General features: G+C 43.2%; 1 protein-coding gene across 2 annotated transcripts in view; it reads left to right on the forward strand.

The window, feature by feature from the left end:
* The window catches only part of CACNA2D3 (calcium voltage-gated channel auxiliary subunit alpha2delta 3), a 967,057-nt gene that overhangs the window by 207,316 nt on the left and 734,465 nt on the right, over positions 1–25,276 (forward strand). The gene's annotated exons all lie outside the window — the stretch shown is intronic.

The raw sequence follows: 25,276 nt of genomic DNA on the forward strand, positions 1-25,276 counted from the left end.
TATGAGTCTGGCAGTAGCAATTTAGGAAACTGCAATAAGAATACCTGTAGTCTGTGAAAGCAGGTTCAGTTAGTGCTGGGGGGAAGAAATGGAGTACTACAATAACCCCATCCTTTAATGTAGCCTGTCATCTCCTGCCTGTTAAACAATGTTGATCTCTTTCTCTGTCTCTTCTGGCTTGATTTCATCATTTTCCTCCATCACTTTTCCCAGTGATTAGTTGAATCAGAGTGATTTTATCATCCTCATCTCCTATTTGAATTACTCTCCACTATGCAATTATCCTATCACAGAAAGTCCTATTTTCTCCCCGTCAGATGTCTGAAGTAAATGTGAAACCTAAAGTGGCCTGCCCATTACATAACCCCTGTCATCTCATTGGTAATGGACTATATGTAACTTTTTTTTTCAGGCTAGCGAATTATAAATAACCTTAGCTTCAGTAATTTCCATTAACATAATGATGCCATCATTATGGTAGCATTTCTTAACTAATATTTTCTAGCTCTTTTTAATGCCATTGGTGGTTTAAGTAATTTTTTCACACCCACGCAGAGGCTAGCTATAGGTTATTTGATATGGCCATGCTCCTGCTTGCTTTTGTGTATAGCAATTGTGCCCTAGGCACCATCTCTCACCTTCATTGTTCAGACATATTTATGCTACCAAGCCCTCAATTAATATTGCTAAGCAATTTGTCAAGTTTTAAGTCCCTATGAATGGCCAAGAAATAGAGTCCATTTGCTTTTAGTTCATCAGCATTTCAAAGGAGAGATCTCACATGTTAGACGTGGAGGGAAGGGTATGGACCAGTCCTCTGTCAACTGTGGATTCCCATCAGCCCATTCCTGAGTGACACCTGGAAATGCTTGTCTGTGTCACAAGTCAAAGCTCATCTTTGATATTGATGGAAGGCAAAGGGGAGACACCACTCCCCTTTCTCCTGAGTTGCTGATGTTGAGAAATGGACCCTGATTTGAGGGGAGGGAGAAGGCAGAAGGGTTATATTGCATGACCTTGGTTATATGGACAGGCTGCCCCCAGCCTTTCCTTTGTCTTTAAAATCCGGCCCTTCATAGGGAGTATCACAAACTATCGATCAACTGGAAGCATCATCTGGGGCTCCAGGGAACTCTGAGCAGGCACAGCTAAATGGGAAGAGAATCTGTAGGAAGTAACTACGTAACCACAGACATCTCTGTAAGGATATACTTTGAGGACCAATTCCATCACAGCCAGGGGGATGTCGTGATCCTGTAATTTTGGTGTGGTCCCTATCACTGAGATGAGCAGCACAAGAGAAAAGCAGGTAAACCAGGAAATGAGAAAAAGGACTTTGGTGAATTTATAATTTTATACTAGTATTCTCCAGGATGGTTTTCTAAAGGTGAATTCCTTGGAGTGGATTTTGCCTTTGGTTGCACCGAACAGCTCTGGGGTGGACACTGCCTTTATCACACTGATTTGAGCTGGACTTAGGACCTCCTCCTGTTTTCCCAGGTGTTCCTGGTTTTAGGACCAGACACTGATTCAGACGACCTTAGATGTCAGGCTATGCAGACTTCAGACCTCCACAAATGTCAACAGGTTTCAGAGAGGAAAGGGGCACTGGGGGGATTATAGGATAGTATCTGTTGTGGTAGCATTTCAAGCAAAACGTTACAATTAATTAGACATGTCTAAAAGAATGAACTCTTCTGGGGAGTGTGAAGAGATATAAAACACAAGTTGTAGCTAGACCCACTCCATGATGAGCCAATTGTTTTCAAACCTTGGGTAACATATTTAATAAATTTTGAAAGCACCCAGAAACTCACACCTGTAAATAAACTTAATCTTGTTTCACTTATTTTTTGATTTACGTTGATAAAATGATAAATCAGGCCCTCGAAAAGAGTGTTTTACTTAAAAATAAATACCTTTGCTTGTTGGGAAGAGCTAAAGGAGACTAGATTTTATATTAAAATTTCCCCCTTTCCTATAGTTACCTGCTGTTCATTGTGGAACTGATTCCCATTATAGCTGTACTGTGGAAAGTAATTGCTGTTGTACAGTAATTCAATTTCAGTGCATTCACGCATCAGTTCACCGATAGGGGTTTATCTGAAGAAACCTGGGACTTGAAAGCTTTTTATCGAGAAATTCCACATGCAGCAAGACATTTTTCCTAGGAAACGAATATCAGTATTTGCATTTAATAAACATTTACCTTCTCAGAAAAATGGATTTTTCTCTCTGCAGAAGAGATTTACGCCAATCTTCCAAAAAGCTAGAGGGTACTATTAAAGCAACTTTCTTGAGATGTTTTTTGACTGGTGCCTGTCTACGTACATATGACTATAACATATACATCAGTGTTTTTATGGAAATATATACAGGGAGGCATGATAACCAGGATGCACCCAAGTAAAGCATACTCCATCCCCAAAATATAAGCTGTATAAGGAATTAATATCTTTAGGGACTATATGAATACTTCTGGTTTAAAAACTCATCTGATCTGTAGACATTGTAAAAATTGTGTTTGAGGCATACTTTCAAAAGGATTACATTGGAAATGAAATAATTGATTCTGTTTATCCATTTCAAAGTTAAGGATAGGTTCTTAAGACAGAACTGATTCTTTTCTTTACATGTTAAGTCCAAAACAAGTTGTGGAGGTTTTAGGAACTGAATATAGCCTAACAGTGCTAGGATCAGTTTAATTTTTCTGGCAGTGGAGGTATATATGGCTGTATAGATCTAAAAGATTTTTGTTTTCTGTCTTGTTTTCGTTTCTGATCTCATCTCAGAATTTCAAGGCTTGTACTTTGAAAGAGCAGTACATTTGTTTCAGAAAACAATAATGTTTTCTGTTTTGAGTCACAGATAGAGGGAGGAGACTATTAATTTTTTATGTTGATGTATCTTGTGGTCTGTTTGTTCCCTTTTTTTTTGGTAAACTGGGTTGCTTGCAAAATCGTACATATATATGTAAGGAAATTTAGAGCAGAAACCTCAAACCAGAAGAATCTTAAAAAAGAGCAACAGTCTGCATTTACCCGTTTTAATGAGGTCAGTGAACCATCTTTGGTTAATGGCTGAGAACAAAACCACATGGAACTGCGTGGTCTTCGTGGGTTTCACCCCCAAGGGGCCTGGGGTTTCCGCTAACATGCTTCAGTTTGAGCCAACCTGAGCCTCACAGCTAGGCCCAGAAGACTGCTCTCCCTCCCACGTTGAGAGGAAGCAACTTGTCCACCCGCTTGGGGGTATATGCTTACCACTAAAGGGAAGGAGGGGGAACCGCTGGACAACTTGTATGTGCAGTTTCATCTTCTCTCCTCAAGCTCTCAGTTTTCCATCAGCCTCACATCTTCAAAGTTGGCTTGACTTGGTGGACCGTAGCGTGACTTGCCTGCTTATTCTGGGGGTGTTGGCCTGTAGAAAGCATTCTTCTTTGCGGGTAGAACCCTCAAATGATGAGGGTTGCATCAAACCCTCCTCAACTTCATGGTAATTTGTTTCTTTCCCAAATAATTGGACTAAACGCTTTCCATTTGTAGAGCTTTACGGAAGTCTTAGTTTTTGTTTTCTATGTCTACCATAGAAGCGCCCATGTGTTTTTTAATGCTTTTTGTTCTTACTTGTTATAAAAGTAATACACATTCATCATAAAAGAAAAAAGAATGTGCAGAAAATGAAAAGGGGGAAAGAAAAGATCACAGCATGAAGAAGTAAGTATCAGATGGTATTTAATGTTTCTCAGTACCTTTGTTTTTCAGCATCTTAGTTTCTGTCCATACAGGTTTTTTTTTTCTAATTGTGCATGAGTATATAGATATATGTGGGTATATATAAACTTTTAAAACATCGGATTATTCTTTCTTGTAACGAGCTTTTTAAAAAATTACATGTTGGGAACATATCAATGAATATAGATTTCTATTATTTTTCACACTGCTTTCTGGATGTTCCAAAATCAAACAGTTCTCTCTTAGTGAACATTGATGGCATCTGTAGTGCTTCACTGTTATAAGCAATAATATGATAAACTCTCTTGCAAAGAAACTTTTGTCCATCTATTTGATGCATTTATTAGGGTGTATTCCTAGAAGTGAAATTAAGGCTTTGGGTGTATCTTGCCAGATTGTCCTACAGACAATGCTATGCCTGCCTATGTTCCCACCTGTGTGGTTGGAGGGGAACTATTTCCACATTGTCCTCCCTAGTATTTGACTATTATTAGTCTTTTGGCCAACTATAGTATCTCAAGTTTTTTTTTTGTTGTTGTTTGTTTGTTTGTTTTGAGATGCAGTTTCACTCTTGTTGCCCAGGCTAGAGTGCAGTGGCTCAATCTTGGCTCACTGCAACCTCCGCCTACTGGGTTCAAGCAACTATCCTGCCTCAGCCTCCTGAGTAGCTGGGATTACGGGCATCAGCCACCACACCTGGCTAATTTTTGTATTTTTAGTACAGATGGGATTTCACCATGTTTGCCGGGCCGCTCTCGAACTCCTGACCTCAGGTGATCCGCCCACCTCAGCCTCCCAAAGTGCTGGGATTACAGGCATGAGCCACCATGCCTGGCCTCAAGTTGTTTTATTTTCTTTAATTACTCACTGTTTGGCACAGTGGGTCCCTCTGGCTCCTCATCTGCCCTGCACCAGGGTTTGAGGAAATTACACCATGTCACACAGAGCATGGGCTTGCCAAAACAGAGAGATGGCCCAGGTGCTGATCGCCATCCTCCCACAGAGAGGAATGTGGGTGGAGGCACTCTGCTGGACATGCTCCGAGAGGCCCTTCCCTTCCCCTCCCTTTCTGGACTGTATGATAGGAACAGTCCTGGGGAGGAGGGACAGGCTAACTAGCACCACGCTGCCTGGCTTTGGGGTGCCAGCTGTTTGGAGGAATCGGCTGGGAGCATTGGTGGTTCAGTACCCGGGGACTGTGGTACCCAGGGTGTTTCAGTTACTGAGGGAGAAAGTCAGGAGTTGCAAGAGAATTGGAGCTTGGTGCAGCCCCTCTCACTGGGAAAGGGCCCTGTTCCCAGCTGGCTCATTGTCTGAGCACCCAGACTGAGCACCAGGGTCACTTTGATTGACTTTTCTGAAAGGTACTATGTAGTTAAGTTGACCATCTTTTTACATGTGTATTAGCCATTTCTTCTTCATTTTTATTTTTTATTTTCGTACACTGCCTGGTAATACTCTTTCCCCTTGTTTAACTGTACTATTTCTTTTCTTGTCCCAACTTGCCTTTACTCTGGCCCCAGTGCCTACTACAGTGCTTCAAACTATAGTTATATGCTTAGTAAATGTTTGTGGATTGACTCACAGGCCTTTGTCCTGGGGTCAGGATAACTTAAAGTGAGAGTGATATGGGTGGTATGGGCTACACCCCTTCCCTTTGGCCAGAGAACTCCTGAGTGATAAAGGCGAAAAGCCAAGTATTCGAGCCCAACTGCAAAGCAACTGAGATTCATGGACTTTCCAGAATCCTCCACTGTCGGCTCCAAGCGAATGAACCTGGCACAGCAGTGTGGCACCAAGATGTTGGTCCCAGTTCTGATTTTTCAGAGTGTTGTTGTTGTTCTACACCAGGCCAGGTAGAAAACAATGCCACTTAATTTATACTCAGGCCAGGCAAAAGCAATCTTAAAAGGTTTGTGGGTGGGAGGAAATTACGGTGGGTGAATTACTGATGCGTCATCATCAGTAGATCCAAATGATAGAAGAAAGCCATAATAATAATAATAATGATAATAGAAGACCACTGTCTGTAATTTTACAAATTACCAGCAACAAATTAAAGGGTTTCAGAAATATTTTGAATGCATATTTAGTCTGTTTAACTAGGGATGTGTTGGTGGCATTGGTTGTACTTTTTTGGTCTTTACTCAGTTTCCCATATGGAGGTGAGGAGCAGCTGGTCCTGCAAACAGAGTGAGATTATTTACATTTTCTAAATTAGGTTATGAGGGGAAAATGAAAAGATAGTTAGGAATTCATTGGCGTTTCATTGACATTGCATTTAGTGGAGCGATGACAGCGCTTGCGAGTAATCAGAATCTTTGTTAAAAATCAGCTGGGGTATCATTTATTGCACATCCCAGGATTACTGGCAGCCTGAATAGATGAACATGCAATGCTTTGTACTATCAGGGGTAAATGTGGATTTTTTGTTCTTGTGTGCTTTTTAATTGATTTGTGTGTGTGTGTGTGTGTGTGTGTGTGTGGTGTGTCACTTGGGAAGGAAAATCAGATCCTGGGGAATATGCTTAGAGAGCCTCCCCCACTGCAGCCAGTGACTCTGGAGCCTTTCGTGAGGCTGTTTGATGGGATTTATAGGGAGGAACTTCTCTAGGATCTCTGCAAAGCCCATGATGGATGTCAGAAAGCAGACTCCTCATCCAGGTCACAGTTGGGAGTTGCTCATAGATAGCCCCACTCCAGCCAATGAGCAGGAGTCTTCCTACCTCAAGCAGGTGTCTCTGTAGACACCCAAAGACTGCTAACCCTAGTCCAGGTTGCGACCCTGATTTGACTAATGCAGGAATTGCCTTAGTAAAAACTCCAGGCTGGGCAAAGATTCTGGCTCTTAGCACTTTTACCCAGCCATGAATAGATGGGTACCAGCTGCATAGAGATGATGGAAGCAGCTCCAGTCTGACTGGAGCACAGTCAGACTCATAGGGGAGCGGAGCCCTGCAGGCAGCCTCTTGGCCAGCCAGTGGGTGGCCTCTGTTAGGATGCCTTTTGAGCCAGGCAGCCTGTCTGCAAGAGGACTTCCCTTCAAAGGGCTCAGTGGATCCATTCCCTTGATGTGCTGGGAGTCTGTCTTTGCAGTCACTGTGGCCATGGTCTGGGGACAGTGCATTAGGCTTGCTGTGGTCCATATGGGGGAATTAGGGTTGGCCTCTGAGACCAGATGTGATAGAGATGATTTTATTCTAGGGAAGTATGTTGGGTACACATGTGTTTAGTGTTCATAATGGAGGGGGTGGGCAGGTGTGTAGGGGTTGCAGGTTGACACATGAGCATTCATTCTCATGGGAATTTCATCATTGGAGATGGGGAAATAAAAAAGAATTAATCACATCAGAATTGTAAACCTGGGTCCCCCAGGCCAATCCTGGTTGTAGATACCTTTTACTTGGTCTGTGTGGGCTTTAAGGGGGAAAAATGAAATCACATATAAACATATGTAGTGATATTAAAATATCCAGATTTAAAGCTTGCAAAATGAAGAAGTGTAGCCATCCTGGGCCCCCATGTCCATAGAACAGCAATCAGCATCAGCATGAATGTCTCTGTTGGTTGATTTCCATGCAGCTCCCTAGTCATCTATTTGCTGGTCCGGCCCCGAGGAACATTGAGTTTGCAAACCCTGCGTTAGTCAGATTAGGGTTAGCAGAGTCTTTGTGTATGTGAAGTAGGCAGCAAACTTATAGCTTTCATAATTCCCCCACAGAAAGCCAGTTGGAGTCATTGCCATTGTTTTCATCATTGGTATCATCTCTGTTGTCATCATGATTATCACATTACTGAGTGCTTCTTGCTTGCCAAACCACTTTGCTATGCTTTGCATATATTATCTCATTTAAGTGATACTTGTGAAATTGGATTTTAAAAATTCTTGGCTGGGTGCAGGGGAAAGACCATTTAAAGGATTTAAGGTAAGAGTATGCATTATAAGGGGACATGGAATCTTTCTTTTTTAAAGTTCCTGAACTACCAAATGAGACTGAGATTTTCTTCACCTTTAACATTTGAGGATGTTTAGCTCTTGTTCAGCCCTCACCTATAAAAAGTTCTATTTGTTTTGTTGTATGTTTTCTCCCAATCTCAAAAAGGTTTGATTCATGTAAATAATTCCCAGTCTGGTCCCATTCATAGAATTGACAAACAAAAATCAGAGCTATCCCCTCCCTCCCTCAATCCGTCCTGGTCCCCAGCATACACTTTCCTGTAGCATGGACTGAAACAGTATTGGTCACGTGGAGAAGGGGATGAAAAATGCTCAAAGTGGCTACATTTGAATATGTGGCACTTATCTCTTTGCGCAGGCACCTTATAGAAAAAATAATTCATTAAACTTCGTTCTAGAAAAAAGAGCATTAAGCCTTCATCAACAACCACACAAAGAGCTCACCATGGCAGGAATGGGACAATAAAGGAGTTATTTTAGCAGAATTAACAGGAAGAAATTAGCCTCATGTATCCTTCCTTTTTATCACAGTGTGGTGCATTTACATATTTTGAAATTTCACATTTGCATAGTCAATGATTTTAAATTAGATTCTCACATCTCCTCTCTGATGTTTGTCATGTGTACAGCTTGTCTTAATAACTGAGTTGTTAGCATTTAAAAAGCAGTTATCTTATTATTGGCACAACCTTGAAACATAGCATCCAGCTACCCTTGCAGTTTTTAAGCAGCTTTACTGAGATATAATTCACATATGTAGCGGACACATGAGCATGCATGTGTATTTACTTATATGCCACTTTGAAACACATCTGATGTGTAAATCAAGTTCAGGTTCTCTGATTTATCTGGTAACCACAGCTGGGAATTGGATGGGGGAGTGATGCTTTGAACTAATGCCTGTCGGGAGTGGGATGAAGTGCTTATTTCTCTGAGAATTCCTGTCATTTCAAAGAGGAGAAATAAAAGCTTGAGAGTAGGGGTGCAATTTATGTGCCTTCTCTTCCTGTCGTGAGCTACCTTCATTCATCCAAGGCCAGTGTGTGGGTAGGGAAGCATGCTCCCCTCACCTGCCCTGTCTTTCCTTGACCACCTGTCTGCTTTGTGGGCTGTAAGTTGTATCAGCCTGGGGTCTCCGGGTTGGCTACTGTTAAGATCTAGATTTACAGCTCGCTGCCTCCCCACATGGAGTTTATATGCTATTAGGGGAGACAGGAAGGCTTTGAAATCGGGAGTCCTGGCCATGCCACCCAGATAACCCAGGGATTGAAGCCAAACCAGGTCCTGAGAGGTGGCAGAAGCAGAAGGAACAGCACGTGTGAAGCTGGAGAGGAAGTAGAATGTGGGTTGAAGGCATTGAGAGGAGGATGGAGTGGAGAGAGGGTTTGGAGAGGAGAGAGCAAGACAAGGGGTTCCCCCCTGCTACGCTGTGAGGGCCCTGTGGTGTGGTGGGATAGAGGTGATGGATTCGTGTGTTTATTTGAATGTCTTCCTCACCACTTCCCAGGCCAGTGGTTGGTCCATTTAACTCTGCTCCCCAAGTTTCCCCGAGCAGTTCACACACCTGACTTGGTGGGTGCTGGGCGTTCACTGGAAGAGTTCGGGTGTCATTTTAAGAATACAGGAAGCTGGCCGGGCGCGGTGGCTCAAGCCTGTAATCCCAGCACTTTGGGAGGCCGAGACGGGCGGATCACGAGGTCAGGAGATCGAGACCATCCTGGCTAACACAGTGAAACCCCGTCTCTACTAAAAAATACAAAAAAAAAAAAACTAGCCGGGCGAGGTAGCGGGCGCCTGTAGTCCCAGCTACTCGGGAGGCTGAGGCAGGAGAATGGCATAAACCCAGGAGGCGGAGCTTGCAGTGAGCTGAGATCCGGCCACTGCACTCCAGCCTGGGCGACAGAGCGAGACTCCATCTCAAAAACAAAAAAAACAAAACAACTACAAAAAAAAGAATACAGGAAGCTGTGGCAGGGTTTGCATTTCTGTGTCTACACTGCTCATTGGCCGCCTCCCTTTCCCTTTGTGTCTGGGGAAAAGCTGCCATGTTCCCCACTTTTCTCTGGGTATTGATTTATATGCACCTGCCTACCCTTAGAAAGTATGTCGCCTTCTCAGTGATCATAGGCTGCGGTCCCCTGTGATGGCTCCTTTGTTGCCTGTTCCTCTCTTCCAGCCAAATGCGCTCTGGAGACTGGAGAGCACAAATCTTTTGAACAGCCCGCTGAGAGTGAAGCCCCCGGGCAGCACTCAGGAGGAGGGTGCTGGGAAGTGCAGCCACCTCTATTGTGCTGTGAGAAAGCCCAAGAAGCCTGTGTTTAATGGAAGCAAAGAGCCTACTTTTTAATTTTCAGCTACATTCAGCAGATGGACCAGTTCAGGATTGTCCTGTTTAGGGAGTCTCCCCCGACATTTGGGCAATTCGTGGGTGGAGGGGACCTCCTAGGAGCCAGCCCAAGGGGGACAGTCACTTGTTAATTCTCCGAGCTTGTGTCCCATTGGGTCTCACCTCTCTGAAGGTAGTTATAAGGAGACAGTGCATAATTTTGCTTACTTTCAGCAATGGCAGTGACTTCCAGGCACACTCCCTTAGCTTGCTTCATTGGCCCCAGCAATTTAAGAAGGCCAGCCATGGAAATTACTACTTCTTGTAGAAGTGGAAGTGCAGGGACTTTGCCTGTGCCATTTGTTTTATATGTAGACTTTTTAAAAATTATTTTTATTTTTTTTAAGACAGTCTCACTCAGCTCCCCACGCTGGAGTGCAGTGGTGTGATCTTGGTTCACTGCAACCTCCAACTCCTAGGTTCAAGTGATTCTCATGCCTCAGCCTCCCAAGTAGCTGGAATTACAGGTGCTTACCACCATGCCCAGCTAATTTTTGTATTTCCGGTAGAAACGGGGTTTCACCATGTTGGCCAGGCTGGTCTTGACTCCTGACCTCAAGTGATCCGCCCACCTTGGCCTCTCAAAGTGCTGGGATTACAGGCTATTTTGTATGCAGACTTTGATGCACTTAGATGTTCAGTCATCTCTCGGGAAACAGGTTCACTTTGGAAGGGAGTGAACTGTGCTTCTGAGCTAGTGAGACCTGAGGTTAGCCATTATCCACTGACGGTGAGACCTGAAGCTCCTTGAGTCTCAGTTTTCTTGTCTGTGAAATGGACGTGTTCTCATGTTGCAGGGATTGTGACTCTCTGAATATGGCTGGAATGGATTTGAGGCTGGCTGCCTCAGACCAGCCCTGAGCCCAGGTCACACGCTCCCTCCTTGAGATGGAAGCAATCACACAAGTGACCTCAAAACTAACATGAGGATCAAATGAGCACACATGGGCCTGGCTTGAGCCCACAGGTTACATGGCCAACACTTTGTAAATGGTCATTTATTTTTATTTGTATATGTAAATAGTACCTTTTACAACCAGCATAGTAGAAACAGGCTCTGGTTCGGGCACCAGCCTCACTCAGCTCAGATCCTGTCCCAGTCATTTAATAGCTGAATAATCTTGCCCAATTTACTTAAACTCCCTAAGCTTTAGGAACCTTAACTCTAAGATGAGGGTTAGAATACCTACTTAATGGAGTTATTTTGAGGGTCAAATGAGAACATTGATGTAAAGTGTTTTAGCCCAGTGCCTGGCAAATAGTTCTACTTCCTAAAGACTAGTTACTATTATTGTGGTCTAATTATTAATATAAACATACAGAAAGTATGGATATGATAGAACACTTAATAGGAATATTTGAAGAGGTTTTAAAAATTCAGCTATGGCAAATACTACTATTACAGGACAGGGGTCTCGATCCAGACCCCAAGAGAGGGTTCTTGGATCTCGCTTAGGAAAGAATTCGGGGCTAGTCCATAAAGTAAAGTGAAAGCAAGTTTATTAAGAACATAAAGGAATAAAAGAATGGCTACTCCATAGACAGAGCAGCCCCAAGTACTGCTGGTTGCTCATTTTTTGGTTATTTCTTGATGATATGCTAAACAAGAGGTGGATTATTCATTCCTCCCCTTTTTAGACCATATAGAGTAACTTCCTGACATTGCCATGGCATTTGTAAACTGTCATGCTGCTGGTGGGATTGTAGCAGTGAAGACGACCAGAGGTCACTCTTGTGGCCATTTTGGCTTTCATGGGTTTTGGCCAGCTTCTTTATTGCAACCTGTTTTATCAGCAAGGTCTTTATGACCTGTATCTTGTGCCAACCTCCTATCTCATCCTGTGACTTAGATGCCTGACTGTCTGGAAATGAAGCCCAGTAGGTCTTAGCCTTGTTTTACCCAGCCCCTATTTAAGATGGAGTTGTGGCCAGGCACGGTGGCTCACACCTGTAATCCCAGCACTTTGGGAGGCCGAGGCAGGGGGATCGTGAGGTTAGGAGATCTAGACCATCCTGGCCAACATGGTGAAACCCTGTCTCTACTAAAATACAAAAAATTAACCAGCTGTGGTGGTGCACGCTTGTAGTCTCAGCTACTCAGGAGGCTGAGGCAGGGGAATTGCTTGAACCTGGGAGACTGAGTTTGCGGTGAGCCGAGATCGTGCCCCTGCACTACAGCCTGGCCACAGAGCAAGACTCTGTCTCAAAATAAGAAAAAAATGCTTCTGACCCTACTATCTCAGGGAGGTAACCTAGAAGAAACTCTGCCTCCTTGGAATCCCAGGAGACTTGTCTGCAGGGCGGCCCCAGTGGATTATGGAGAGCTCCCATCTGTGTAGTCTTCTTGGGCATGGATGCCCTCCTGCTCTGCACAGGCTGACTTCCTCATCTGGGCTGACATCGGCTGGGCAGGGTCCCTGAGATAGAGGAGGAAAGGAAAGTGAGGGTGGAACAGGCCCTGCATTGCAGTGTCTTCCTTAGGTACAGAGGAGGGGCTCCAAGGCTCTGCTTGGTCCTCTCACTGCCCTTGCTTGTTTGAGAGAAGGAAAAGCTGAAGGTTAAATGAATGTTTAGAGGGGAAAACTAGATTGGTAGCCTGAGTGCATTGGCCCCAGCTTGTCAGTGGAATGCAGGATGGTGTCCAGTGTGAGTGAGCTTCAGGCCGGTCCTTAATGGAGTGATGTACCTCTGGGAGCCCAGGGGTCACACACTCACAGCTGTCTGACAATTTTAACAGTTACATGTAATTTACATTAGAACAAATATAACTTCCCTTTAAAGCAAATGCGTGTATTATGTAAGTTGATTCAAAGAAACATAGTAAGTAAAGGTGAGGTGAGAAGGCCAGTTGCAGCCTGGTTTTGGAAGGCAGCTAGAGGCTCCCTAGAATCCATCCTTAGGGAAAGGGACAGTTCGGATGTGCTGGATATGGTCACAAAAGCAGTGATCACATGGCAACCCACACTGATCTTGAGCGAAACAATACATAAGAAATAGCATAAGATTTATAGTACAGTAGCATCTGTATAAATTAAAAGCATATAAAACAGTCATATCCATTTTCTACAAACACATGCGCTGTTAAGGAGTCCATTGAATCCGTTAGAGTGGGTGCAAGTAGGGGAGGGGAATAAGAGTAGAGGTCAGGGCTGAAGGAGAAAATATAAATCAAGATGGGGCCTTGCATGGACCAGTGATGATGATGTGCTAAGAGTATGAATAGCTGAAGTTTTTGTATACACAGAGACATGGAACAAGACATAGGTAGACAGACAGAAATCCGCACATGCGGTGGTAGGCAGATATGGCAAATGGTGATGGTGTTATGCTGATGTTTGAGGTTGGAACAGTAGTGTAGAGGTGGAAAGATAACATTTACAGTGAACTTTTCTTAACTGCTTTCCTTGTACCTGACTCCCCACCTTGTGCCTAAGACACATCTTTGCATTCCATTTTCTCAACAACCTGGTGAAGTAGATGGTATTATTACCTCCTTTTGACAGATGAGGAAACTGAGCAGGTCCAGCATCACAGAGGGAAAGCTTGGCAGAGCAGTTGTGTTCAACTCCAGAGTCTAGATCCATCAGTAACATGGCTGCACAGCCTTCTTTGCCTTAGAATTCCTTTAAAATGGATGTACTTTCAACACCCTTTTAAATACCTGCATTGCTTAAGTTCTGCTGTCTCTACATTAGTGGAAAACTGAGTTGTCCCGCAGTAGTTGTAGGCCCTATTGAGAAGACTAGACTGGTCGTTTTCCAGTGGAGGGGGATTTGTTGGTGCCACCCCTTTGCCACTCTGATACTTGATTTTGTGCCTCTAAAGTTCCATGTCTTTTTGCTTCCTCTCTTTCTTTTTGTCTTTCGCTGCATTACCCCTATGTCATTCCCTCCTCCTCCCCATTAATGAGCCAGCTGGTCAAATAGCCTCATTTCAAACAGCATCTTCACCCTCCCTTCTTACAATAGGTGGTTATATAACATTGGCATTCCACGTATGTATCTTCCAAGTGATTTATCAGAAAGATGCACAACTCCACAGGAGGTGGCTGAGTCACCTGGAATGCTTTATGGTTTATTTCATTGTCCAGAGGGGTAGATCAAGTCATGGACACCCCCTTTTTGGTTATTAAGACACAGGCTAGGCTAGCACTTGCATCCAAAACATTGGAGTGCGTTAAGTGAGCGCCTCACTTGTCTGGCTCAATGGCTGTTGGCAGGGCTGTGTGAGTGCTCCCCGAGGACAGACAACACCAGTAAATCTTAATCACTATGGAGCACTATAGAAGAAGTAAACAGTTCTGAAACTGTGCTATAAATTGTCATCCAGTGATGATTCTGTTTTATTATGGAGGTTAAATTACAGCAATCACTGGCGCACAAAGGCGCTGCAGTAAGAAAACATTTGGGAACAATGTTTTTCTCCTATGGCTTGGGTGATGGGTGCACAGGAATAAAACACCATAACTTGTTTACCATGGGCCACAAAGGAAAATATGAACTCTAACCCACTGCCACATGTGTGCTCTTTTTCTTTTCTGAACCAAGCAGGTTGTGAGCATGTTGCTGTTGCCACAGGAAAAGGTGATAGATACACTTGACTTGAAAACAACTTTTAGCTATGTTTTTCTTCTTTTTATAGCTTCTCTTCATCTCCCCTCCCTGTGTATGTCTGTGTATCTATTTGGGTTAGGATGGACTAGGAGAAGATGAGCCAGAGGGTGAGACCTGTCTTGAGCAATCTATCGCTTACAGATACTGTCTTTCTGGCATTCCCCAGCATGCCGTCCAAAGGGCTTGTTGCTTATGGGCCACTTGATTCATTGGTGGAGAAAATGGGCCATGGGACCTCCTGGATCTAGGTTCAAGTCCTGACTCTGCCTCTTGATCTCTGTGTGACTTAGGGAAGGTCATTTCTCTCTCTGAGCCTCCAGATTGTCCGCTGTAAGATGAGAGCAGCGACTGCCCTGGCTCATGGGGCTTTAGGAAGGAATGGCCTGTAAAACATGTATCCCATTTCTGAACACACACCAAAGCTCATTAATTCTTTTCTCTGGTTATCATTGTGTAGCCACAACAGCTATTAGCAGCATCACCACAGATATTCCAGCATCCCCATAGCCAGGTTATTTTCTCTAACCCTGGGATTATTTTGCAGTCTACGGAATGTATACATCAAAGCAACCGGGATTAATTCTGGAAATTCGGTTTGTTATTGCAGAGCGCTTATCATCCTCCATGATATTTGACTTTATTTACAATGAAATCAAAATTCATTGGCAAGGCCATTGAATGGTCCTGGCCACACCTGCCTCTCCCAGCCCCTCTTCTGCTGAGTTCCCCCGGGGACCTCCCTCAAGCTCCGTGAACGTGCCAGCCTATTCTGTCTTCTAGAGTGCCCTTGCATGCCCTGTTCTCTCTGAGTGGAATTTTCTTCACCAAAATCTGGTTCCTCCTTGGTATTCAGGGTTCCCCTTGGATTCTTCTCTTTGGGGCAAATTTCATTCCTTGGCCCTCTTGCCTAAGGTACTACCCTTTCACCCTACCCCAAATACCCCCTTCACTCCCCTAACACCTCTTGCCACGACCACTGTTCCCCTATCATTTTCTCTCATGTTGTCTTGTTTATACCTTTACTTCATAGAACTTATCAGTATCTAAAATTACCTTTTAAGATATCTGGCTCTCATTTCCTCTCCCACTAGAACTTTAGCCCAGTGAGGAGAAGGACCGTGTATGTTTAGTTCACCCAGGGTAGTACCTTCTGTAGTGCAGACACCCAGGAAGTTCATGGAATGAGTGAACGATCAGTTTTTCTGATGTGCCAGAGATCTGATCAGAATATTTTACCTACAACAGCATTGGAAACTCGAGTAACTTAAATAAGTTTTCTTTAATTAATAGCCTTTTAAAATATTAGGCAACAGCACTATTCTTTGTGAGTGAGTTACAGGATGCACTCTAGTGGGTAGAATTAAAACTGCTAATGGTACCGCTCACTCCTGTTAATTACAGAGTGGAAAGTCATAGGAGGTTTAATCATCAGACCCTAATTTTCTTGTGACTTTAAAGAGTAAATATTTATTGAATAAATAATTATGAATTTTACATACATTGATTTAAAGATGCTGGAGAGTTATTTCTTGGAGAAAAGATTTCTCCAAAGGTGATGAGTCATAGTGGTTATCTTACTTTTCAGGCTGACAAAGGACAAAGAAAAGCAACAGTGCTCAAAGAGAAATGATTTTAGAAAACGTAGGTTATGGGCAAGTTTATCCTATTGTTTTTGAAAGAAATACTTAGAAAAATATTGCTTCTACCAATGCTATTTTTCAGGTTTGTGCTGATAATGTTTCCTACCCACAACATTTTATTATGAAAATATCCAAACATGCAACACAATTGAAACAATTTTGCCACACAAACACCCATATACCCACCATTCATTTCTGCCATTGATATTAAGTATCCTCATTTTCTCACTTATCTGTCCATCTCTCTATCCTTCTAGCCATCCATCAATATATCTTATTTCTGGTGCATTTCAAAGTAAGTTGCAGACTTGTTATAGTATTTTTAACAATCCATTTGTCCGTGAAAAGGAAACATATTTTGTAAAGGTCAGGCTGATATAAAAGCCTAATATATTTGAAAAGAAATAAATACAAAATAAAACAGGAAAAGTACCTTCTTCCAGTAGTTCAAAAGAATGGGAAGCAGAAAGGTTCATGGTGCTGTCCTGCCAAGTGGTGTTCCATGGTATGGATGTACTGTAGTGTATTTATCCATTCACCAGCTAATGGACATTTAATGTAATGTGACTGGTAAAGTGGAGCTTGTTCCAGATGAAGTGAGCTTTTGGATTTCTGTGTTTCTCTGGTAATAGATCCTGTCCTTTTTTCCCCTTTCTATACAGCATTCACTGTTCTACTTCCTCGTTTTCCATGGAGATCTGTCCCTTCCTGATCCCCAATCCACAAAACTTGGATGGGGCAGATCCAGGTGTGGGCATGAGGCCTCACCAGGGGTATGGGGCCAGAGCCGCTCTGGTCTCGTCACTGACCTGATCTTGTCTCTTCATTTTCTTGTTTACTCACTGCTCGCCACTTCCCTGCTCTGAAGCTTTGCACCTGCCGTCCCCTCACCTAGACTGCTCTTCCTCCAGATGGCCATGTGGCTTGCCCTGGACTTCGTTCTGGTCTCTGTTCAAATGTCAGTTCTCAAAGAGACTTTCCATGGTCACCTTCGCTAAGATAACTCTCCGGCCCTTTTCGTCACATGAGCTAATACTTCTATGTTGCTTAAGCACCTTTGAGTTCCATTAAAGAAGTCTGGGTGAAAATGCTGCATTTGTTCAAACTGCCTTCAGTGTTTGTTCTCTTTATCTTCCAAGTTTCTCAACCCTTAAACTCTACCAGTGGCTGATCAGTCATCCTGATAGTAGAGCCTCCCAGGGTAGATCCTCTGAGCCAGTTACTAGGTTCCAAGCTTTAGTGCCCATCTACTCCCAGCTAGGTAACTTGGTGGAGATTTACTGGGAAGCTGTGCCCAGAGACTATGTGATCCGGAGGTTTGGCATAGAGACAAACTCAAAATTGTAGCACTTCACCATTTCCTCTGACCTTAAGGGGTCAGGAAGGTTGGTTCACCCTGGCATCTGGTATACATAGGATGGCATTACACAGAGAATTTAAAGCCTGGGAGCGTGAGTTTGGCATTATTACTGCTCCTAGCATCCCCTTCTTTCCGAGCTCAAAACCCTGAGAGGTTCTCAAGTGTTAGTAGCATCTCCAGCGATTGATAGCTACTAGGTATTTGCAACCTTCCCCACTTCATCCATCCGCTGACTCTTACAGTAGATCCAAATCTTTATATTATCTTAGCTCCTACTATGATACTTCCATAGTGTATGTAACTAACTGCACTCCTTCAAGCTAGAGTGAGGTTTTTTTGTATTTTTGCATTCTAAGTACTTAGCGTAGTGCCTGGGTCAATAATGATAGTGCTTGTTGAATTAGTAGAATAATATATAACATTTATTAAGTGTTTCCAATGACCAGGCATGGTTCAGATTTTGTTACATGTACAAGTTTATTTAGTCTTCACAACATTAAGGGGTAGATGTTGCTGTCTTTCCATCTCGTAGGTGAGGAAACTGATTCACAGAGCTATTAAGTTATTTGCCAAAGATTACACAGCTGGCAAGTGGGTGAGCTTGGACTTGAGCCCATCAATATCTATTTAATATTTATTTTAATCTTATGTAAAAGAACTATAGCAGTAGTATAATGTTACTGTCTCACTTAAACATTTATTGGAATGTTTATAATAGAACACCATAGACCACTTATCCACTGGACATTTATTGGACCATGCTTGCATGTAAATATAGGCATTAGAGGGATTTAAAGATGAGTAAGGCAGCTTCAGGATCAGAGAAACTCCTACTGTTGAGTTAGTAATAGAAATCTACACAAAAAGCAGTCCTGTGAGGCAGTGGATCTGAGTATTATTCTAAAGGCATAAGATTCCGTTGAAGTGATGGAGATTGATGCTGGTGTGTGTGCATGGAGAGGGCAGGTGCAGGCTGGTTGGTAATGTCAGGAAGGATACAGTGGGGTGGGTAGGAGTGGGGGAGATCACCCCAGGTGCAGAGTGATTGCTGACTTAGGAGCAGGACATCTTCCTGTGTGAAGCTGATGCTTCAGAGCTTAGAGTCTTGTGTTCCCTCCAAACCAGTAGATTAGGTGACAAATCATTGATAAGAATGGCACTGCACAAATTACTGACTGGTTTAAACTTTGAAAACACCTCCTGAGTTTCAGGAGATAAAACTGACATCAATAATGAGAGTGTCTAAGGTGGTCAACAGCAACTGGTTTGAAGGTGATGAGATGTGTGATTTACCACCTGCAGAGGTGGTGAGATGCTTCCCAAAGCCTGATCTGGGCTGTAGCCACCCAGCCATAGCTCTCGAGCTGTGTGGGACTTGGCAGGCAGCCTTCTCTGAGCAGGAAGCACCAGCCTCAGAGGAGCATGGGGCCCGGGGAGGCCTGCCCTGGGTAGCTGCACAGAGTTTGCACATTTGTGCCAAGACCCCTCCTTTGCATCACAGGCCAGTGTGTGGGCAGACACCCTCACACACTGAAAACAATTTACTGTCCTTGCTACCCAAAGTGACTTTTCTTGAATAGTGAGCAGCTGAAACAGATTTATTGCATTAAGCAAGTTTTTAAACGTTTTTTTCCCTCTTGGGAAAATTTATTTAACCTAGAGAAGTGCTTCTAGGCCTTCAGTGTGTTTAAGGCTTCCCCTGGAGGAGATTATTAAATGCAGATTCCTGGACCCTACCCTAGAGAGTTGATTCAGTAAACTTAGAGGAGGGCTGGAGAGTTGGAATTTTTTTAAAAATTTATTTTGTTAAGAGACAGAGTCTAGATCTGACACCCAGGCTGGAGTATAGTGGCACCATCATAGCTCACTGCAGCCTTGACCTGCTGGTTTCAAGGGATCCTCTCACCACAGCCTCCCAAGTAGTTGGGACTACAGGCATGTACCCCCACGCCCAGCTAATTTTTTGTATTTTTTGTAGAGATGGGATTTCACCATGTGGCCCAGGCTGGTCTCAAACTCCTGAGCTCAAGCCACTCTCTTGTCTTAGCCTCCCACAGTGCTGGGACTACAGGCATGCACCACCACACCAAGCTAATTTCTTCATTTTTTTTGTCTTACTATGTTGTGCATTCTGGTCTCGAACTTCTGGGCTCAAGAGATCCTCTTGCCTCATCCTCTCAAAGTGCTAGGATTACAGGTATGAGCCACCATGCCCCGTGGAGAGTTGGAATTTTAAATCCCCCACCCCCTACAGCCCAAGAGGTCATGGGATCTCATTTAGAGAGGCCTTGAGCCAGAGTAGTGATTTCTGAAGAAGGACATAGGATACATTTCTGCACTGTAGGGAGTAAATATTGAAATATCTCGTTTAAAATGCCTATTTTTGTTTAAGTTTAGAGTATACATGATAGAGCAATAGTATATTATGATAATGTCCATAATCATGACATTTATACAATATAATATTGTACATAAATCTATCTTATTTGTAGGCATATGCTGACTTTTTTTGCTGATAGAAATATGTATTTTTAAAAATTCAGAGACAGTTTAAAGGAAGTTTTTACGAGTTATTTTGCTGCAAATTATCTCACCATGTCACAGATAATTAGAGGAAGCAGTGATAGAGTATTACAGTCTACTTATTATCAGGGACTAACAAGCATCATTATTAAAGGGCACTGCTGAGTTAGGTTCCCGCAGCCTCTCTCTCACCTCTCCCGTAGGCTTCCTCCTCTGTTCCAGGGCACCCTGCAGTTACAGCAAGGAGTGCTTCATCACCTGGTGCCTGGACTTCTGACTTGATGATGAGTTCTTTGAAGGCAGAGCAGTATGTCTTTGTGCCGTTTGTGTCTCTGCTGCCACCTCTGCTCCCACCTCAGTGCTCCTGGCTCCCCAAATGTTTGCTGATTGAATGAGGGAGGGAGGGAGAAAGGGAGACCTATCCATTGCTTTCTAACATTGTCCTTGACATGCTGGAAACCATAAAGTAAAGCAAATTGTGTTCTGGTGATGAGAAATCATTTATCCCCATACAATTCTTTTCTGCCTCATATGCCATCTAAGCAGAAGGTTTATATTCCTCAGGCAACTTTTCTCTGGATGGAGACAGACTCACAGGACCTGGCTTGAGTCCCAGCTTGGCTGCTTATTAGCTCTGTGACGTCTGTGTAGAAATTGATTCTCCTCTTGGGTGGGGGAAAGGGAGTGTCTCAGTTTCCCCACCAGTACAGTAAATGAGTTGGAGTGACCCAACTGTCAGAGGTGTGTGAACCAGAGCAACTCCATCTTAGGAGCTGTGTAAAATAAGGCTGAAACCTAAGGGCTGCCTTCCTAGATGGTTAAGGCATTCTAAGTCGCAGGATGAGATAGGAGGTCAGCACAAAATGCAGGTCATAAAGACCTCGCTGATAAAACAGGTTACAGTAAAGGAGCCGGCCAAAACCCACCAAAACCAAAATGGCTACGAGAGTGACCTCTGGTCGTCCTCACTGCTGCTCTCCTACCAGCGCCATGACAGTTTACAAATGCCATGGCAACATCAGGAAGTTACCCTATATGGTCTAAAAAGGGGGGATATGAATAATCCACCCCTTGTTTAGCGTGTCATCAAGATATAACCATAAAAAGGCACAACCAGCAGCCCTCGGGGCTGCTCTGTCTATGGAGTAGCCATTCTTTTATTCCTTTACTTTCTTAATAAACTTGCTTTCACTTTGCACTGCAGACTCGCCCTGAATTTTTTCTTGAGTGAGATCCAAGAACCCTCTCCTGGGGTCTGGATTGGGACCCCTTTCCTGTAACACAACCTCCAGCTGTGTCTGTTTTTTCCTTCATAATTTTTGCCTTATCTGAGTAGTACCTGTAGAAATGTTTAACAGAATGTTTTTCTTTGCATTTTCTTCTTTTATTCAATTTATTTTTTAAAGCAGGCTTTAAAACACTGCTGTCGAAGGGAAACCAGCTGGGCATAGAAGAAGATACCTAAGAGGGAGAGTAAATCCAAAGAGCTTTGCTCAATTTTGGCTCTTTGCCATGGCCTGCGAGGCTTTCATCGGAGACCTGTGGTGAGAGGGCAGAGGAGATGGGATCGGAGTTCCTGAGAGGCTGAGACATTGTTTTTCCTTGTCTCAATTAAGAGGCATCAAGGAGAACAGGAAAAGGAAGACTTTTTTCTCTGTGAGGCTCAGTGTCACTTAATGGGGTGTCTAGTGACTACCTCCTGTCACTCCCCAAAGCACCTCTAAGCCTAACATCATCTCCACTGGCCTCTGCCTTTGCCATGGAAGATTCCAAGTCTTTGCAGTCTTAGATAGGACATGATTAGTTCCAGGTCTCTCTTGATGCTTTTTCTTTTTTCTTTTCTTTTTTTAATTGCGCGTGTAGAATCTGAATCAAAGTTTTGAGGAAATCAGGTGTCGTTTTCTGTTAAATACAGGGAGCTGGAAGTATCCCACTTGTGTCATGGCATCTGTCCTCCCATGCCAGGATTTATAGGATGCTGCCCCTGAACCTCTGGACTGACTGGACCTTGCGTGGGGGCTGGGGGTAAGGGAGGAGGGTGGAAAAAAAGTTCCCATCCTCAAGCAGGAGGAAGCCATATCCTGGCTCAAGATGTTTGATGTTCCTGCCTTGAAGTTGAGGTGTTGTTAGTTCAGACCTGATTCTTGGCGATTCATTTGTAAGTGTCACTTCTTGAGATGACCATAAAACATGACATGGAGGTGACGAGATGGATGATAGGATACAGAAGTCTCCGCCAGAGCAACCTGGCCCGCTGTTGTCATCCAGTGTCTGGTCCAACTCAGCACCAGGGAGCACAGCTGTCTGAAGAGATCCTTTTGGGCTACTGGAATAGCCAGCATCCACGAGAATGACATGGAATTGATTACTCCTTTCGAAAACCAAATAGCCTTTGCCATAGTTACCTGTTTCCTCTTCATGATACGTCGATGTTAATTGTATTTGGGATCTCTGGGAATTTGTTTGACATGGCATAATTGTTACCTGTTATTCTTCTCATGTGGTCTTAAAAATTAATATACCTTCTTGGGGAAACAGTTTTAGGTTTACAGAAAAATTAAGCAGAAAGTACAGAGAACCCCCATTTACTTCTTTCCTGACCCCTCCCGTTTCTCGCATTATTAACATCTTGCATTAACCTGGTACATTTGTTGCAATCAAACAAATACTGATACAATACTATTAACCAAAGTTTATAATTTCCATTAGGGCTCATTCTTTGTGTTGTTTAGTTCTAAGGGTTTTAACGAATGTGTAAAGTCCTGTATCTGTCAATTACAGTATCATACTGAATAGTTTGCCCTAAAAATCTGCTGTGCTCTTGGCAACCTTTGATCCTTTTACTGTCTCTATAGTTTTGCTTTTTCCCTATAATTTTAAATAATTCGGATAAAATGTATACAACAAAGTTTACCGTTTTAACCATATTCAGTTTTTGAGTATACAATTTTAAGCATATGGTTTCAAATGCACATGCATTTTTAATGGGTTTAGATTTGGGCAAGTGGCTAACTGTGAAGGTTACAAACGTGATGAAGAAAATGACAAAGCCCGACATATTGTTCATAGCGGGGGCCACATTGCAGTGTGGATGGAGTCTTGACCACAGGCAGCACTGTGCTGCATATTTTATATGCAAGGGCCCTGTTGGCATCTTATGCCTGCTGGACAGGCAGATGTTGTTATTACCCCCTTCATCCCTCACACATAGGAAGGAGCTGCAGGGCGGGAGTGGCTGAGGCCATCAATGGGAAAGCTATGATTAAACCCCCATCTGTCCAACCCAAAATTTCCATCTCTTCACCTGTGCACTTTCCTGCTGGCATGGAGACTTGAAGAAGTGTTTTAAATGCTCTTTGGGGGTGTAGGGGAGCTGTAATATGAATTCCCTTTCATTTTGGAGACCAGCTGAAGTGGGGATCTGTACTCTGCCTTATTAATAAGTTCTTTAGATGGCAACTTAAGATGGTGCCTCAGCTTTCTGCTGCTCATGTTTCTATCAGATTTGATGGATGCCGTGTAATGAACACCCTAAATGCAGAATCTACTTATTTCTATATTAAACATCGGATGTCTGTGGGATACAGAGAAAAGAATGAGATTGTGCTGTGTCAGGACCAAAATAACTTATGTTGGTTGACTTAAAAAAAACAAAAAAAAAAACAAAAAAAAACCCACCATGGGCTCCTTCTTCATAGAAGGCTCCTTTAGAGTCCAATTGCCAGGTGACCCTGTGGATCTGGTGAGATGATTCCAGGCTCCTGTCAGTCCTATCCCCAATAGACTGGTGCTTCCTTGCCTGGGACCCACCGTGCATGTACAAATGACCTCAGTTTCCTTCCATTTGCTGACCTATTTGTGGGCCCTAGAAGGCAGGACCCTCCCATGGGGCTTGGTACACCATAGGCTCTTAATAAATGTTTATTTAATAAATGCAATTGTATAGGGCTATATGATTTCAAAGCAGGCCCATATACAGAAAGCCACATCATACATTTATTTGACTCCTATGTATTTATGTGAATACAAAGAAGTTAATGTTTCTTAAAAAAAAGTCTGAGATTATTCTGCTCTTGGGTTCATTGGAGTGATGAGTTGATTGCATCATAGGTTTAATCCAGAACACCCAAGGTGTCAGATAGGAAATAAATGTTCACTTCTTGACAGTAATCCAGTTTTCTAACCACAGACCTCTTTGCTGCCCTTTGAATGGATTCAGCATAGTCAATTATCATTCCTTTTGGAATTTGGCCCTTGTTGCTCTCAGCCTGAGTAAGTATTGATACGTTTTGGTGGAGTTCTTTTTGATTTCACTGGCTGGTATTGTAGCTGAAAGAGCTGTGATCCATGATTTATTGAAACATTTTAACTGCAAGATAAAATATTTTTTAATTGACAGAATCTCCATACTCAAGTCAAAATGGGTAATTTTCTTATAATGTTATTGCTGATGTTCTGGTGTCTACAATATTGTGTTTCAAGTTAGAAAATGCATGATACTATGAACCCAGCAGAGACATCTATTTCTTTTTAAATGGAAATTCGAGGCACACTATCAGGACTCTTCTTGTTCACAGAAGAAACACTGCTGTTTCTTTGGCCGTAACTCAAGTTTTTCTTATTCTGGGGATTATTGCAAATGGCGCTAAAATTATTTGCTCATCTTTCTTTTCTGTCAAGAAGAGAGACGCTGTGTCAGAAACACACGTAATTGTGACTGCTGCTTTTTTATTTTTATTTTTTGAGACGGAGTCTCGCTCCATCACCCAGGCTGGAGTGCTATGGCACGATCTCCACTCACTGCAGCCTCCGCCTCCCAGTTCAAGCGATTCTTGTGCCTCAGTCTCCCCAGGAGCTTGGATTACAGGTACGCACCACCATGCCTGATTTTTGTATTTTTAGTAGAGACGGGGTTTCATTATGTTGGTCAGGCTGGTCTTGAACTCCTGATCTTAAGTGATTCTCCCACCTTGGCCTCCCAAAGTGCTGGGATTACGGGCGTGAGCCACCGTGCCTGGTTGACTGTTATTTTTTTTTTATTATTAGCATCCTGCAGTAGAAA

This window comes from Trachypithecus francoisi, unplaced genomic scaffold, assembly GCF_009764315.1.
Source record: "Trachypithecus francoisi isolate TF-2019V2 unplaced genomic scaffold, Tfra_2.0 Lachesis_group0, whole genome shotgun sequence".
Taxonomy (NCBI): Eukaryota; Metazoa; Chordata; class Mammalia; order Primates; family Cercopithecidae; genus Trachypithecus; species Trachypithecus francoisi.